We start from the raw sequence: 18567 nt of genomic DNA on the forward strand, positions 1-18567 counted from the left end.
TGCACACACCAAGTGACATAAATTCAGTACAAGCAGTTCCATCAGTGGCACCCAGTAATGTTGAACAGGTGCAGACAGCAACAAGTAACATCATTTCAGTAGAAGCAGTTCCAACAGTGGCACCCAGCGATGTTGAACAGGTGCAGACAGCAACAAGTGACATTATCTCAGTAGAAGCAGTTCCAACAGTGGCACCCAGCAATGTTGAACAGGTGCAGACAGCAACAAGTGACATTATCTCAGTAGAAGCAGTTCCATCAGTGGCAGCCAGCAATGTTGAATAGGTGCAGACAGCAACAAGTAACATAATCTCAGCAGAAGCAGTTCCATCAGTGGCACCCAGCAATGTTGAGCAGCTGCAGACACCAACAAGTGACATCATTTCAGTAGAAGCAGTTCCATCAGTGGCACCCACCAATGTTGAACAGGTGCAGACAGCAATAAGTAACATTATCTCATTAGAAGTAGTTCCAGCAGTGGCATCCAGCAATGTTTGACAGGTGCAGACAGCAACAAGTAAAATTATCTCAGTAGAAGCAGTTCCATCACTGGCACCGAGCAATGTTGAACGGGTGAAGACAGCAACAAGTGACATCATTTCAGTAGAAGCAGGTCCATCAGTGGCAACTAGCAATGTTGAACAGGCGCAGTCAGCAACAAGTAACATTATTCAGTAGAAGCAGTTCCATCAGTGGCACACAGCAGTGTTGAACAGGTGCAGACAGCAACAAGTGACATTACCTCAGTAGAAGCAGTTCCAAACGTTGCACCCAGCAATGTTGAACAGGTGCAGACACCAACAAGTGACATCTCATCACTGGTTGAGCAGTTCAAACAGTGGCACCCAGCAATGTCGAACAAGTGCAGGTAATAGTCCATAATAATCACTATGAATAATTAAACAGTTCATCAGAATTCATCAGCAGAAATTAAACATTTCCAATGGCACCCATCAATGCTAATAGGTGCAAGCATGAACAACAATTTGAATGCACACACAATTGCTTTTACAAAACTATTATCAATGCTCTTCCACTAAACACACAAATTATAGTAAACACACAAATGTTATCAGATAACTGTCATATTAACTATTACAAAAACACAAATATCAGTAAACCTATAATATTTATGGGTGTCAGTGCAAGCAACAACAAACAAGTAAAATAATATTTAGGAGGTAGGTCGGTACCAATTATTTGGGGTTAGGAAAGGAAAACACACTCGCTCATCTTTGTAATTGAATAGTGTTAACTGTGTAAATGCAATTCTGTCGAAATTTGATGTTCAACATGTGTATCAAGTAGTAGTGACAGCAATGTATAACAGTCAATAATAGTTAGTCAACGTCATAGTCATCATGTCAAGACCAATGTTTGCCAGGGCAAATCAAAATGTACGGTTGCTGAACAATTGTCAGTGTGCCAATATATGCAAATACCTCCTCCCTCCAAAAAAAAAAAAAAAAAAACAAAAGAAATTTACTGCTTATTGATTTAACAAAGTGTGTGAGTGTGTGTGTAGTCAATCATCCTTCTACTTCAGTGTTCTAGTCTGCCATCTTCATCCTCCTTGTTCCATATAAACCAACAAAATAAATATGCTCCTCACTTACTTTACCTCTTATCCACCGAAACTCCAATAAACATCAGCATCACATAATCTTAATACTTCAATAATACCTCTTACATCGATACATATAAACCTTATCATCATTATCATTTACTTTACCTCTTGTCCACCAAAACTCCAATAATCATCAACATCACACTATCTCAATACCTCAATAATACCTCTTTAATACGTCGATACATATAAACCTTATCACCAATATCATTTCAATTCCATAACAACTCTTTCCTATAGTCAGGCTCCTCGAAAAAGTACAGATAAAATCCTAGTACAAACTTCAATTCATCATCCCATACAATCCGAAGACACAATGTCCACACATAACCTCTGTGTAATCCACCTGACCCAAATCTTCTACTCATTCTGAATTATAAAGTACATTTTGGTTACCTTGTCCATCATTAAATAAAATAAAAGCATACATGACCTCTAAAAGCCTTTGGTGTGAATAACATTCAGTAATTAAGTACCAGAACGGAGTATGAATGATTACATAATACTTTGAATGAATAAATCGTAATGTTCCACAGTGTGTACACCAATTCCAGAATCATGGCAAAACAGAAGCAATCATGTGGAGTATTTTTTTTGTGTCAAGTGTCACTTGCTATTTTAATTGCTCACGAAGAATGCAGTCTAATAACTGTCAATGGCCTAAACCTGGTGTTGGTATTTCATGTCGTTAGCTTCCTTTCTATTAGCATAAAGTTATACAGCTTCCATAAAACCTCCAGCTCATGTGACTTCAATGAAGTTTCTTGTACCAATGTCGTTCGTAGAATTATAGCAGTTCATCTTCTTATCTGAAAATATAAAGCACTGAGCGTAAGCGAAACATGCAATAGCGAGTAGAGAACAGAATATCAACAAGTGGATGTAGCACAGTCCCTACAACGAGGCTCTGCCAAGTGAACAATCTATAATTAATACCATAGTGTGACCTAAACTCCATGTTCGTACACAGTATATCAGCATTTCTACATACGAAATTAAAGAGTAGTTATGACAACAGAACATAAATGTGTAAATATGCAATCCATACGCAAAGCAGAAAGTATATATCTTACATAATAAACAGGTCATTAGCATCATATCAGCATAAGCAAATAAACGTTCATATGTAATCTTAGTAAGTAAACATGAAGGCGCAAGCAGATAAATCACAAAGTATAGCTTACATACATAACCACAGCAGCACAACTAATCAGGTGACAATTATAATTTAAATAAATAAGCACAGCAGGCACACAATAAAAAAAAAAGACATCAGTGGAAAAGCATAGCAGCCAAGCGACACATAATGTACATAAGTAACAACCCTGTTCGTTAATCAGTCATTGTCAAAATCAGTTAACACAAAGTAAAATCACGTAATCGCGAGCAGCAAATTACGAATACAGTACATACCTAAGTAAAAATATGTTATCAGAAAAATAAACTCAGTTAATAGTTACCGTTTAGTTTATTACTTTCTTCTTCTAAATTAGATTCTTCCTGAAATTTTCTCGATAGCAAGTCGTCTTAAAGTCGGACACACACAGAATTTACCTGAAGTTCTTAAATATTTTAAACAACTGTATCCTGAAATAAACTGAACGTTAATAACATAATTTATCAAGTCACTATAGCTTTATACTGAATTTAATCGGAGAAATTACAGTGTGTATTTGTTTACGGCTGTCAGTGCATTCGCTCTGAGTGCTCGATGAGCTGCAGGTACGCGTGACGTAGGAAGTAATTGTTTGCGATCAACGACTGTCTTATGCGGCGCGCAGACTTGACTGTTGCTTTGAGTATGTGCCGCCGCCAGAACACGGCGGGGTATCCTTGTATTCTCTGCGTGTTTACGTGTAAGTGTTAATTTCTCAAAAGTATGTCATTCCACAAAATATTTAACTTTCGATATATGATGTATTCCTTTAGAGCGCCGTGATTTAAGAGTTTTTACTTCGACAATGTTATCATGAATAATTTTGCGAACTCTATATGGACCGTTATAAAGCAGAAAAAAATTGCGACACAAGCCTTTTCCTTTGTGAGACAAACGATGAGACTTAATTAACACCTTTTGACCAACTGACAAAGTTTTTAAACGACCAGGACGTTTAGATGATTTCTCTTGTCTAGCAGCCGCAGATGCAATATTTTGAGAGCCAGGTTGACAACTTCAGAATGCCGCAGTTTCCGCGTAGGCGGAAAAGGAACGATTTCAGAAATGCCATTTGTCGGTGCTTTATTTTTTAATATCAATATACGCGGTGAAGTTGTTGAATCATTAGGGAGTTTATTCAGAATATTTTGAAAAATATGAAGATACTGATCCCATGTTCTGTGATTCTGATGACAATAAAGACGACACAATTTATTGATTTCCTTCATCCATCTCTCTGAAGCGTTAGATTGAGGGTGAAAAAGTGAAAAGAAAATTGGTTTTATCTTACGACGCCGTAGAGTACGAAGCCATCAAAAATTAAATTCTGCAAAAATACCATTAGAAGAATGACAAGACAACTACAAATGTTCAATTACCAAATCTACACATGCAATATAATCTGCAATTGCTAAACTACAAATTACTACAACAATACTACTGTCTGCTATTTTTACTGTCAAAAGAATTCCAAGGGACGATCCAAAGCAGCGGGCGCCACGTGCGTGGGGGCTTAATTATTATGCAATAATTTTAGTAGCTGTGTATCCGGTTACGAAGTCTCGTAACCGGTTGGCCTGACTAGTATTAGTAAGCAATCTGACTGCATAAAATAACAGTAAAGAATGAAAGGAAATTTCCGTTAAAACAATTGATTAATTAAGTCCCCTGCAACTATAAAAGCTAAAAAACAACAAAGCACGAGTGTAACTGTTCTGTGTGTGGAACTGTGATTCAACGTACATGTATCTGGTACGGTTTTTCCTCAATACGACAAGATATTTTAAACACCATTTACAATGAAGTAATTGAAAAACCAGAAATACTATAACTGCACATAGAAACCAGAATTACAACTATAATACACGAACACGAGCCAGATGCTTTGTTGACTGAACCTGTGACCAAGAGGTACTGTCATTAGGAAACGTGAAATAATTTTTTTTGTTACCTCGATATATGTTGACGGAAAATAGACTGTGATCATTGCAACATCTTCCATGTATACATTACACCAACCGAACAGCATCTACTGTCTCGCCCAACAGAACAACAACTGCACACGACATCCTCTGAACTAGTACTGCTCTCGACATCCTCTCAACAAGTACTGCCCACGGCAACCTCTGAACTACTACTGCTCCAGTGGTGACGGCGGAGTAATAATCTTTGGCGCAATCTCTGGCGCTGTGACTCAGTGTAGCCACCTTTCAACATCCTCGTCCCAGAGGGATCCTCAGCGCTTCGAGGACATTTTTAAGGGACCGAAGGTGTGACAATCGCACGGGGTGGCATTAGGACTATCGGACGGGTGTTCGAGCGTCTCCCATTCGAGTTGGAGTAATTTCTCCGTTACGTTACGACATTTGCGATATGTGGACGTTCGCTAACAACATAGATCAGCCACACCCTTGGCGCACCATCCCACAACACTGATTTTCGACTGACTATACGTTCCCTAAATTGCTGGCAATGTAGTAGCTGTTCTGCTATCTACGTCGCCGGCAGTCGCTGCGCCCAAAAACAGCTTTAGGCTGTCGAAGAGGAAGACTCGTTTGGAACGTGACCACAATTCCTTCACCTCAGAATACTTCATGCAATATTACAGCACAACCAACATCGTGTCTGATCACTTTTATTCTCTTATATTGTTCATTGAACTGCTCTCTACACCTCCTTAATGCGACGCTAGTATCCTAATCTGCATACTGTACACAATTCTGATTAATTAGCTGAAAGCTCAAAGGACTAGGCACCTTTCAACAATCTGCCCCATACATTTTCTCCATCCTACGATGGATGTCCTCCGGTGCTTTTCCATGCACAACTAATAAAAGAATAAAAGCCCGTGTGTCCTGTTTGGACGCGTTTGATAATAATAGTGCCGTAGTTCACGTTTCCGCATTACCGCAATCCCTTGCCTATATGTCAGTGCCTACAAAACCGATTCAGAGTAGGGCTACGTTACATATAAGCTGCAGCAGCGCTCTCAGATGGAAATTTTTGATCGTCCTTTTTATTTGGCAGTAAAATAACTGACGACGTCCGAAGTAGAGAGTATACAGAATGAAGACTGGCAATGACAAGGTAAAAGTTTGTGAAGAAGAGAAACACTTTAACATCGAATGTAGATTTAAGTGCTGCCAAGTCTTTTCTGAAGGTATTTGTCTGAAGTGTTGCCTTGTGTGGAAGCGAAATGTGTGCGATAAACAGGTCAAACAAGAAGAGAGTACAAGCTTTTAAAATTGGGTGCTGAAGAACAATGTTGTTTATTAGATGCGTAAATGATGCAGTTAATGAGGACCCACCGAACAGGATTGGCAAAAAAAGAAATTTATGTCACAACTGGGCTCTCCGAAGTGATCGGCACATTCTGAAACATCAAGGGATCACCAATTTAGTGCTTAAGGAAAGCGTGGGAGGTAAAAATTGAGGAGGGAGGCCGAGAGATTAATACAGTAAGTAAATTATAAATGGTGTAGGTTGCAGTACCCATTTGGAGTTTAAGAGGTTAGTAAAGGATTGAGTAGTACGGAGAGCTGCATCAAACCAGTCTTCTCACAAAAGGCCATAACAAAAAGAACCACATAGTATTTATATTGTAAAAAGAACAAGAATTTTCTGTTTAATAATAAAACAATGAAATTTTATTTAGCTGGATTCCTTATAGCCATCATTTCAACGAAAGAGTTTAACAAATGTAACGTTCTTTTATCGCTTTTCTGATCACCGTCAGCTGTCGATGTTGGATAGATTCTTACTTTACTTTAGTTTTCCGACTCTGATATATAACATGTAACACAGCGGTGGCCAAGAGTTCGGGTCGCGGGCCACACCCATGCACGAGTGCCAAAGCGCTCAGCCTCTCTTCACATTTCCTCCACCACCATGTCACGCTGTCTCAGCGAGAAGAGGGGGAAGAGGAGAAAACAGAGAACGCGCCGCCCTTAAAGGGCACTGTATGCGATTTGGTTTTATACACAGAACAGCCAAAGAAACTGTTACTCCTGCCTAATGTTATATAGGGCCCGAGGAGCACAGAAGTGCCGCAACACGACGTGGCATGGACTCGACCAGTGTCTGAAGTAGTGCTAGAAAGAACTGACACAGTGAATCCCACAGGGCTGTCCATAAATCCAAAAAATCTGGGATGGATAGGTTCAATAATGTTTATGTCTGAAGAGGCTGGTGGCCAGCCACTGAGGACAGTGTTTCTGAAGCCACTCTGTAACAATTATGGACTTGTGCAGTGTCACATTGCCCTGCTGGAATTTCTCAAGTCCGTCGGAATGCACAATGGACATGAATGGATGCAGCTGATCAGACAGGATGTTTATGTACGTGTCACGTGTCAGAGTCGCATCTAAATGTATCAGGGGTCACATATGACTCCAACTGCACACACCCCACACCATTACATAGCTACCGACAACTTGAACAGTTCGCTGCTGACATGAAGGGTTCATGGATTCATGAGGTTGTCTCCATACCCGTAAACGACCATCCGCTAGATATAATTTAAAACGATGCTCGTTCGACAAGGCAACATGTTTCCAATCATCAAATGACGGTGTTGATGGGCACAGACGAGATGTAAAGCTTTGTGTCGTGCAGTCATCAAGGGTACACGAGTAGGCCTTCGGCTCCGAATGGTACGCAGGCTGAGACTTCATGATGGCCCAGCATTGAAATCTGGAGCAATTTGCGGAATGGTTGCGCTTCTGTGACATTGAACGATTCTCTTCATTCGTCAAGTTCTAGCAGGATCTTTTAGCAGTCGCAGCGATGTCGGCAATTTGATGTTTTACGGGATTGCTGATATTCACGTTACAGTCGTGAAATGGTCGAACGAGAGAACCCCCACTTCCTCGCTACCTTGGAAATGCTGTGTGCCGTCGGTCGTGCTCCGACTATAGCACCACGTTCTAACTCACTTAAAACTTGATAACCTGTCATTGCAGCAGCAGTAACCACTCAAACAACTGCATGCCTATACCAGTTTCTTTGGCTCTTCAATGTACTTCAGAAGCAAAATAGGTTTTCCGTATTAATAATATTTTTGACTCGTTAAAGGTATAATATAATTTTTATTCCATATAAAGTGTCATCGTAGGGGCAGAAGGAAACAATCTGACAGAGTTTCACAATCAAGTCGCCACGTAACCATGACATTTTTATTTCCATAATCGAAAAAATATTATTTCACACAAATATGTCGATAGAAATATTTTAGCACTTTTGCAACCTCATTTACCAAATTTGGAAAATCTACCTGAGGAAAGCAATGTGGACGGCTGGACAGTTTTAGCATTAAAATATTTGACAGGGAGACTGAAATTACCTTTACCTAGCACGTCAATCAATTATGTCTGTACATGTAAAGGGACATCCGGCAGGTGTGACCGAGCGGTTCTAGGCGCTTCAGTCTGGAACCACCGAGACCGCTACGCTCGGAGGTTCGAATCCTGCCTCGGGCATGGATGTGTGTGGTATCCTTGGATTAATTAGGTTTAAGTAGTTCTAAGTTCTAGGGGACTGATGACCTCAGGTGTTAAGTCCCATAGTGCTCAGAGCCATTTGAATTTTGTAAATGGGCGCTTTAAACTGAAATGGCAAATGGTCTCTAAAACAGCTTGAGAAGAGATCTAAGGTGGACAGTGACCTCAATTCCGTTATAATACTATCCTTGTAATTATTACAAGGGCACAATGATCTCTTCAAACTTCGCACTTTCTTCAACGTCAGTGAGCTTAGGAAACTGGACTGTCGCATCAGAATTTGTCCCTTCCACAACAGTATTTTCTTTTAAAATGCATCCCCGTCAAGGAAGAAAAAGGTTACGTTACAATGTTTTACTTTGCGAAGTGTGCAGTCGAGTCCAGTTAAAATGCGAAGTCTGCACTGTATTTCAGAAGTACTAATTTTCGTTCCTGCAATCGCCTGTCTGCTTTGTGAATTCAGAAATAGCGACTTTTAAACGGAAAAATCGATCCAATCATCCCTCTTGATTTAACCGACGTACTTTGCAACAATATATGATGTCTGCAGGCTTTTCAGTCAATTCCATTTAAAACTGGTGCAGCTGGAAATCGAATAGTGGGTGCGACTTCACGAATTTTTCTATTCGTAGCTCCATGCCTGGAAATTTAGGACAGAGTGTTTCTTGATGAACAGAGAAATGAATCCCGTTTGTCAATCGTTGTAATTTTGTTCTACTTATCTGTGTAAGGTACCGTAAAGTAGTTTCATAGAAAATAAGTAATATCTGTCGCTTATGCGAATTGACAATTCGCATCCCTCTCGTCTGTCATTCCCATTCATCTTGAACGCTTGTGGCAACAGACTGCCTCTTTTTGTGCAAGCAGCCACTGGATCTGTGACCGTCCTTCATACAATGAACAAATAGCGAATAGTAAACAGCGCTAACCCCGCCGTTCTGCCGAACTCGACTGTTGTTCAGACCGAAAAATGCCGCCGCTCCGGGTATTTCCAAGAAGGATCGAGCAAAGCCGAGTGACAGGTTGGAACTTGGACCGAGCGCTACCCACATGCGCTACACGCGTAATGCTTGGCACGCCATGGTCACCCATGATGTAAATGAATACTTTAAAGTTTGGACAAAGCATAGTTCAGCTTGAAGCGGTACTGTGAATACACTTTATGAATAACCCAGCTAATAGACACGTAAAAGGCAACTAAGTTTTTTATATCGACTACTTTTTCAATGTGTCGTACTTGCTCGTCCTCACTGTTCCTGTTCAGTATGTATGAGGACATGTCGTGTGAATATGTTGGGCTTAGAAAGATGAAGAGATGTTTAAAAGATTGTCAGAACATGTGGTAGGCTTCTCAAAAGAGAAACTAAGGAAGCTAAACATAGGAATTACTTGAGACACTTCGTAAGTATCCGTTCTGAAGAGTCTAGAGGGTGGAGGCTGGCCTTCAGTGAAAATGAACGTGGCAATTCGAACTATCGCAGGTCGGTAGCTTGGCGGGGAGAAGGCAGCCGGGACATGCTGAGCAGAGGACTACGCGTCTAAGCACTTCGAATAACGAAATGGGGAATGAAATGTGTTTTCAAAAAATTTCAATATTAAGGCAATTTTGAAGCTAGACCTACGAAAATTGGTAGGTGCTTTCTCGGTCACAAATAAAGAGATATTTTTCTCAGCTTTTTTTGGAAATTTAACCCTATTGGGGGTGAAATCGTGCGTAGACGTCTTTTTCCGCAAATATATTTTTATCAACAAACTACTAAAGTATTTTTAAAGCTACATCTATGAATCTATTTGACTTCTCGGTTAAAAATTAAAAAAATACTTGTTTCAGTGGTTTGTGACATTGGACCCGTAAGGAGGTGATATAGCACATGAAACTTTTTATGAAGATATTTTATTATAAAAGCATTTTTGAAGCTTTATCTACGAAAATTTGTGTTTGACTTCTCTGTTAGAAATAAAATACACACGTGTCCCTGTTTTTGGACATTCATCCACTCAGGGATGGATGAAAGTGGATGAAATAGGGCGTGAAATGTTTTAAGAAAACAGTTCATTGCAAAAAGTTTTTCAAAGGTAAATGTTTAAAATTGGTGTTTGGATTCTCGATTAGAGATGAAAAAATTTGTGTTTCACTGTGCTTGGAAATATCACCTCTAATGCGACGCAAGAGGGGATGAAAATTTTCAAGAAAATATATCTTTACATTAAACAATTTAAAGCTAAATTTATGAAAACTGACATTTCACTTCTCGGTTAGGTGTAAATAAATATTTGTTAGGAGATGAATCCTTCTATTGATATATCTCCACAAGAACTCAAAAGGCATGAATAAAAAAACTTTGAACTCCAGCTACCAAAGTCGATTTTTGGTCAGAAGCAAATTTGGAAAAGACCATGCTTATATGGCCATCATTAGCATGAAAGCCTTAGAAGTCGTCGAAATATGTGGCCAACATAAAAGTTGGATTAAACAAAAACAAATAAAATATCAGCAGACCAGACAAACTTTGCGAGCGAAACAGCGGGCGCTAAGCTAGTCTAACATATTCTTTTTCGTTGGTTCGGCGTGAACTTCATAAAGAATAAAAATTACATTAAACGTATAGTTTCTAAAAGTATTTCACATGACTTAGGGCTGAACTGCACCAGCCTTTCCATGGTGACATTAAGCATCTGTTGAGGTTCCTCTATTTTAGGGGAGTTTGCGTTGTATTCAGCGAAATGGTATAATTACCATTACTTGCTATTATCTATATAAAAGTTAAGGAGAATCAAACAACTAGGGATACATATTGTAGGCTGTTATCCAATACTTCTTCTAAACAATTTTACATTTTTTCAGTGAAATAGTTGTTTTAACGATCAGAATCAGCATTCCGCTCAAAACTCAAATTACAAACAATGCTTCAATGGAAATTATAAAGTCGTAAATATCTAAAGTCCTCATCCTCATCTCGTCTCTCCCGCCCATTAAGTGCCATTTCCTATACCGTATATTCAGTACTATTGATCTTACTTGTGCTGCTGCCGAGAATTAATTCCCAGCCTCCAAGTATTCACCATGGCAGTGCTATGATGCCATAAGCGTAACTTCAGCGGCTCGCCGCCTGGGAGAAGCAACTCACGGTAAACATCCCGACTATTTGCTGCCCATCTCACAGCTGGGTTAGTTAGGTGTTCATATTGTTCATCAGTAGTTTCATCAGTAGTTAAGGTTTCATCTGCTGATCAAACAGACAGTCACACACACACTATGCTCACTAGGACGCACGATGCCTTGACACCTGTCAAACCGACATGCATGTCGCCGTGCTTGTTGGTTATCTCATGCACTCACCCATTCAACTACCTCCATGCCACTGTATGCGTCCCTAGTCTATCAACTGGTCCCATTCGTTACTTTATCATCTCAGCACGTCCTGCAACTATGAAGGAGATTTTCTCCGTTGCTGACTAGTGTGGTGCTTCGATACAAACTCGAAAATGTGGTACAATGACTTCGTATGTGTTGCTAGGCAACCACCTCCTTTACGTACCGCCAGAAGGCATGCGCATTCTCCACCTCGCCTACTTAACGGCAGTGTGCATGACCCCGCTCACATTAGTTTATCACCACTACTTGCAAGACGGCCGCCCAAGGGTAAGTGCTCTCATTCACGTGGCACGTGGATACTATGGGTATTTGTCGAGGTTGTTTAAAATGTGGAGTGGGTCTGTGATTATCTATTCTACCAACATCCGCGCCCGAGAAGTACTCACACAGCACTAGATGACAGTATTGGACCAGTTTGTGTCTAGAGGGTTCATGGGTTAAAGAGCTGTAGTCACTGGAACGTGTTATGGTGTATTATGAGCACAGCATGTAGCCCCAGATTTCGGTCGATGAGGCTTGGCACGAGGTCGGCGTTTCAAAAGATCGCAAAGGTATTCTGTAGGATTCAGGTCAGGACTCTGTGCAGGCTAGTGCATTACAGGGATTTTATGGTCGTGTAACCACTCCGCCAGAGACCGAGCATTATGAACAGGTGGTCGATCGTGTTGAAAGATGCAATCGCCATCCCCGAATTGATCTTCAACAGTGGGAAACAAGAAGGTGCTTAAAACATCAATGTAGGCTTGTTCTGTGACAGTGCCATGCAAAACAACAAAGGCTGCAAGGCCCCTCCATGAAAAACACGACTACACCACCGCCTCCGAATTTTACTGTTGGCACTGCACACGCTGGCAGATGACGTTCACCGGGCTTTCGGCAAACCCACTCTCTGCCATCGGATTGCCACTTTGTGTGCCGTGATTCGTCACTCCACACAACGTTTTTTCAGTGTTAAATCGACTAATGTTCACGCTCCCTACACCAAGCGATGCGTCGTTTGTCAATTACCGGCGTGATTTGTGGCTCACGAGCAGCCGCTCGACCATGAAATCCTAATCTTATTACCTTCTGCGTAACTGTCGTAGTACTTGCAGTGGATCCTGGTGCAGTTCGGAATTCCTGTGTGATGGCTTGGGTAGATAGCCGCCTATTACACATTACGAGCCTCTTCAATTATGGGCGGTCTCTGTCAGTCAACAGAAGAGGTCGGCTTGAACGTTTTTGTGCAGTACGTGTCCCTTCACGTTTCAACTTCACTGTCACATTGCGAACAGTGGACCTAGGGATGTTTAGGAGTGTGGAAATCTCACGTACAGACGTGTGACACAAGAGACAGCCAATCAGTTGACCACCTTCGAAGTCCGTGAGTCAGCCAGTCGGAGCGCCCCATTCTGCTCTCTCACGGTGTCTAATTTAGGTGGTTGATAAGAAGTATCTCGCAGTAGGTGCCAGCAAAATGCACCTGATATGAAAAATGTATGTTTTTGGGGGTGTCGTGATTCTTTTGATCACATAGTGTACATAATCACATCATAATTAATTGTCGTTATCAAAAACTGTGTGTTTATGAATATGTCAGCCAATTCCATTTAGATATCTGTGACGTATGCGTCTACATATACAACAGTAACAGTCTTGCAATAGGCATTTCGTATCATTTTTTCCGTCATATAATTCCACGCTGTTTACTTAACAAAGTTCACAAAAGATAAAGAAAAGTACATTCTTAATCTAAGTCAGGAAATTGGCACTAGCTACATTCATACTCAACAACTCTGTCCAGACTTAGTCATGACATAACGAACTCATTATTGTATAAATAATATGGTAACGTTATATTCATATCTGTATTTGTATGTATGACTATTTGTATGATTGTGCTCTCAAAAATGGTTCAAATGGCTCTGAGCACTATGGGACTTAACATCTATGGTCATCAGTCCCCTAGAACTTAGAACTACTTAAACCTAACTAAATTAAGGACAGCACACAACACCCAGCCATCACGAGGCAGAGAAAATCCCTGACCCCGCCGGGAATCGAACCCGGGAACCCGGGCGTGGGAAGCGAGAACGCTACCGCACGACCACGAGATGCGGGCGATTGTGCTCTCAGGACTGTCTGTTTTCTGTAAGGCCAGTAATAACCTCCGTATTCATTCAGTTCTGTTTTATATTGATAAAGGCAGTAGCGAATGTGAATACAGTAATTCGAGTGCTGGTCAATGTTAGTTAACAATCCAGTAGTCATTCCTTCATACACCTGTTACTGAAATAAAAGCATTCAGGTATACATCCCTGGGGTTCCAGTTTCGTTTGTCTAACATACTATTTATAACAGTTTTAAACTGAAGAAATGTTACTGCTTGACAAAATATTTATCTAGAACCTGAAAATGTTTGATTCGCAGATGTTATCGTGCTTTTAGTGGATAAGGCGTAGTGGCTTGAAAAATGTTAATCTGTTTAAGGGGAGAGAAGAAATTTCCAAGAGGCATCTACCGTACAGATTATCTCACTTTTATATTTTGTTATACCAGTGCCATTCTCAGCAACAGATACAAGAGGTAGAAACAGTGTGAGCTAGTATAATGATTATTATCTGGCTACGAAAAGTAAAATGAGTAGCCTATTTGTCAGGGTATGAATTAGCCATGCAATCAGAGATATCCCGAGAAAAAAAATTAGGAAGTGGCTATGGCAAGCAATTCTTCTCTAGCTTCTGCTTTGAGCTTCCATCGATTCTTCTATAGACAAAGGAAGTGGCTAGTGTAAGCAATTTTTCTCTAGCTTCTGTTTTGAGCTTACATCAATTCTTCTATAGACAAAGCTTCCTTCGTCACTACAAGGTGATACAGGAATACTAATATTCCTTAAAAGAAGGTGACTAGATGCAGAAATGAGGGAGTTAATTAAAAATATCGTCATACAACAGGAAATTATTTTAAAGTCTAGTAATATCTTAATTATTATCGAGTTTTGGCCCTTGAAAAAAGTTAAGGTCGACCTGCTTGTTATATATAAGTCAGTAGTGTTGACAAAAAGAGTGGACTTAGAGTTTGTAATATGTCTGTAATTAAAATACAGCAGATATTCTGTGAATATTGCGGGCAGAACAAAATAAGACAAAAATTGATATTAGGATGCATAAGTGGTATGAAAGTATGATGTTGCAGGTAGTGTGTTATACAGGCACTGATGGTATCACAATGAAGGCTCGAAAAGCTACTGTTGAAACTGAAATACGGAAGTTATAAAATTTCGAAAGTTGTAAATAGCAGACAACATGTACACGTCTACTCAGTACTGAAAAAATGACGTACATAGCGCAGCTACATTTATAACTTACAAGGCCTTTCTTGTTAATGGAAAGAACGATGTGAGAACCAGAAAAATCACTCTAGGGCCTTAATACTAGTACATCCGATCACTTCTGTGTACGTAATCTTTGCGTGGGTAACCTGTATGATGTAGCTCTCAATAATTCAGTTGGTACGGACACGGATTATAATGTAGCCGGTGGTTTATTTATGGCACACGTGTGCCGGCCCGGAACTGAGTGACCGCTGGTGACATGCATTAAGCATGCCGCGGCCGTGGAGCCGCTCTGACGCACACGTGTCGTCCGAGGTCGACGCTCGCAGGCCGGCTGCCTCCAACACCTGTCTGAATAAAACAGCGACCGCAACCTGATCACAAGCTGGTCGATGGGCGGGGGCCATTCCCACCTCACGGCTGTTACGCTGTTGCCGGGTCCAGACAGCTGAACACGTCCAGTTATCATGTTGCTGACACATGGCGTCACGTTCACATAGGCTCATTGCGTATCAAAGACATTTCATGTGTGTTGCTAACTAGCTAAAACCGTCATCGAGTCACCTGGCAGCAGTTGCAGGTTGCCCGGCAAAAGGTTGAGTTGAGTATTTAATACAATTTGTGACGGAATTCAGTAATTTAAAATACTGTCATAATCTAGTCATTGAGAGATGTAACCAAATTGCACAGACTATATTCAGCCTTTATCTGAGAATGAGAGCGATCTTCAGACCTTTCCGAAACGTTTTTTCACTGACATCCTCCGCAAAATAATGGCTTTCTTTGTTCATGGAGTAAAGCTCCAGCATCAGGTAGGTCTTTAGTGCTAAGTTTGTATGCAGCGCATTTTTCAGGTTGTACCAACATGTACCACAAACTGCCAGTACGAGATTTTACCAGTGTACGACACTGAATGACACAACGAAAGGAGGCTTAAACTTCCATAAAACGGAGCGAAAGTTGTCCAGACAAGTTTTACACGCTTAAAATCAGATACTTAACACATTAACTCATTTGCAAAATTATCAGATGTTTCATGTTTGTGTATAGTTGAGGTTTCGATTCTTTCAATAATTGTCGGTGGGTGTCCTCCTACAACATAATCAACAGCCGTCAATGCCTATCATAATTGAAGCAAAAACGTTCCAGCTATTTAGTAGCAAATGTCTGGTTACGATCCAGCGTTTGTGGTTGTATGAAATATTGTCGTAGTTAACCAAAATACTCTAGAACGCTTTTCAGACTTTTGCCTCTAACTACCTGTATAAAATGGTGTAATATATTTTCGTATTCCATTTAGAAACAACAGAGTTGACTTTATGTGTGCTCCAGTATTTTCTGAAATTCCAAAAATTACTCCAGGGAAGAAAAGTTTTCCAATTGTGAAAAACTCTTTCTGTGTTTGAGGATCAGTAGAAAAGTAATAACTCCTGATTTTTCTCCTGAAATGAAGTATGTTAAGTAAAAAATTTAAATATGGCACTATTCTCCAAAGATTCCTCTCCAATCCACTGCTAAAAGGTTGCAAAATGGCCGATATCGATGTTCGCTGTAGATAGCGTTCTGTGATGGAATTCTTGAATGCAGAAGATGGAAAGCCCATTCGCATCCATCAAAGACTGAAATGTGTGTGCGGTGATGCAGCAGTGGATAGCAGCACTGCTAGAAGACAAGTTCATTGCTGTAAGGAAGCTGAACGGCAAACACCGTTATCTGACAAAACGCGGAGTGACAGGCCGGGAACTGCACTGACTCCACACAACATTCAGCGAGTCGACATCATCTTCCGTGATGATCGCCGGATGACAGCAGCTCATTTCTGTCGCGTTTTTTCCCTGAGTAAAGGTAGTGTAATGACCATTATTCAGCTACTGGGATACTCAAGGGTTTGTGCAACTTTGGTATCAAGATCGTTAACAGACCAGAATAAAGAGACGAGAAGACCACTTGCTTCCCAACATTTTCATCGCTTACATTGGGAGGTAGGGGATTTTCTGGAAAATATTGTGACTGGAGGGAAACGTGGGATTCACTTTGAAGGTGAGGACGCACGCCGTGAAAACGTCCTTCCGCCAATGGTTTCGGCAGTGAGATCATACGTTTCACCCCACTGGGACAAATGCCATTGTTAGAAGATGGACAAAAATTGTGCAAATGAACAGAGATTATACTGAAAAGTCATAAATGAATCATTAACGTTGTAGTTTTTACCCTATGTAGTTGCACCTGAAATTCTTGAAAAAAAAATTACTAGGACCCATAAGAGAGGAAGACGGTACCTACAGAGTCAGGCACAATAACGAGCTCTGCGAACATCAGGAAGACATGTATGAGGAAAAGGCGACTGTCCTTCTATGGGCAGATGACCCGCCTTTATCACGCCAAGCTGACCAACAGAATCCTCACAGTGATAAGTAGGGGAAAGGCGTCCAAAACCAAGTGGATCGCATCTGTTAAATCAAACTTAGAGGAATTGCTGACCCCATTTAAGTCAACCGAGAACCGAACTCAATACCGGTAGGCCATACTGCTGGGAGTCTTTCCAATGTCTCAGAAGCAAGAAGAGTACAGGCAGATGCCACAAAATGAAGACATACTGGGCCCGAAATATATACTAACTGTCCTATAACAGGGTCATGTAACTAGGACCAAGGGACTAATATATTAATCACATCGAATATTGCTGAAATGGGGGCTGTATTGTCAAAATTGTACAAGGGTTCGACAAAAATGTGAAACACCGCCAGAAATGCATGCTTGTACGTATATACAGATGTTAGAAAAGCCTGCAGGTTAGGCTGTTCTATTTGACTACGAACGGCACCTGTGCAATGTCCTTAATACTTTGCAAGTGTCAGTCGCTATCAGAATGGTGTTCTGTATAGTTGTGAGTGCATTGTGGCGGAGCTAAGTGAAGCCTAACGTACGAAAATTGTTGATGTTCGTATGGTGGATGCATCCATAACCACGGGAGCACAAGTGTTAGGGCACCGAGCGAGGTGGCGCAGTGGATAGCACACTGGACTCGCATTCGGGAGGACGACGGTTCAATCCCGTCTCCAGCCATCCTGATTTAGGTTTTCCGTGATTTCCCTAAATCGTTTCAGGCAAATGCCGGGATGGTTCCTTTGAAAGGGCACGGCCGATTTCCTTCCCAATCCTTCCCTAGCCCGAGCTTGCGCTCCGTCTCTAATGACCTCGTTGTCGACGGGACGTTAAACACTAACCACCACCACCACCACCACAAGTGTTAGGATATCGAAGACTTATACCGCAGACAGGGATAGTGGGAAAACATCATCCGTTAAGTCACAACGAGGGCGAAAGAGTTTGTTGGATGATCTTTACAGACGGCCATTGATTAGGATGATGAAGAAAAAAAAGAGGACGATAGATGAAAAAGTCACTGTAGAGCTGAATGTCACGCTCCAGAACTCTCTCAGCAGCAAAACAGCACAAAGGGATCTCCATAAGCAGGGAATTTCAGGGTAGATCTTAAATTCCAAAACCACTCGTCAGCGATACAAATGCGTGTAACAGGAAAACGTAGAGCGAAACCAAAGAAACTGGTCTGTGGAGCAATGGAAGAAAGTCATTT

This window comes from Schistocerca cancellata, chromosome 5, assembly GCF_023864275.1.
Source record: "Schistocerca cancellata isolate TAMUIC-IGC-003103 chromosome 5, iqSchCanc2.1, whole genome shotgun sequence".
In the NCBI taxonomy this organism is placed as follows: Eukaryota; Metazoa; Arthropoda; class Insecta; order Orthoptera; family Acrididae; genus Schistocerca; species Schistocerca cancellata.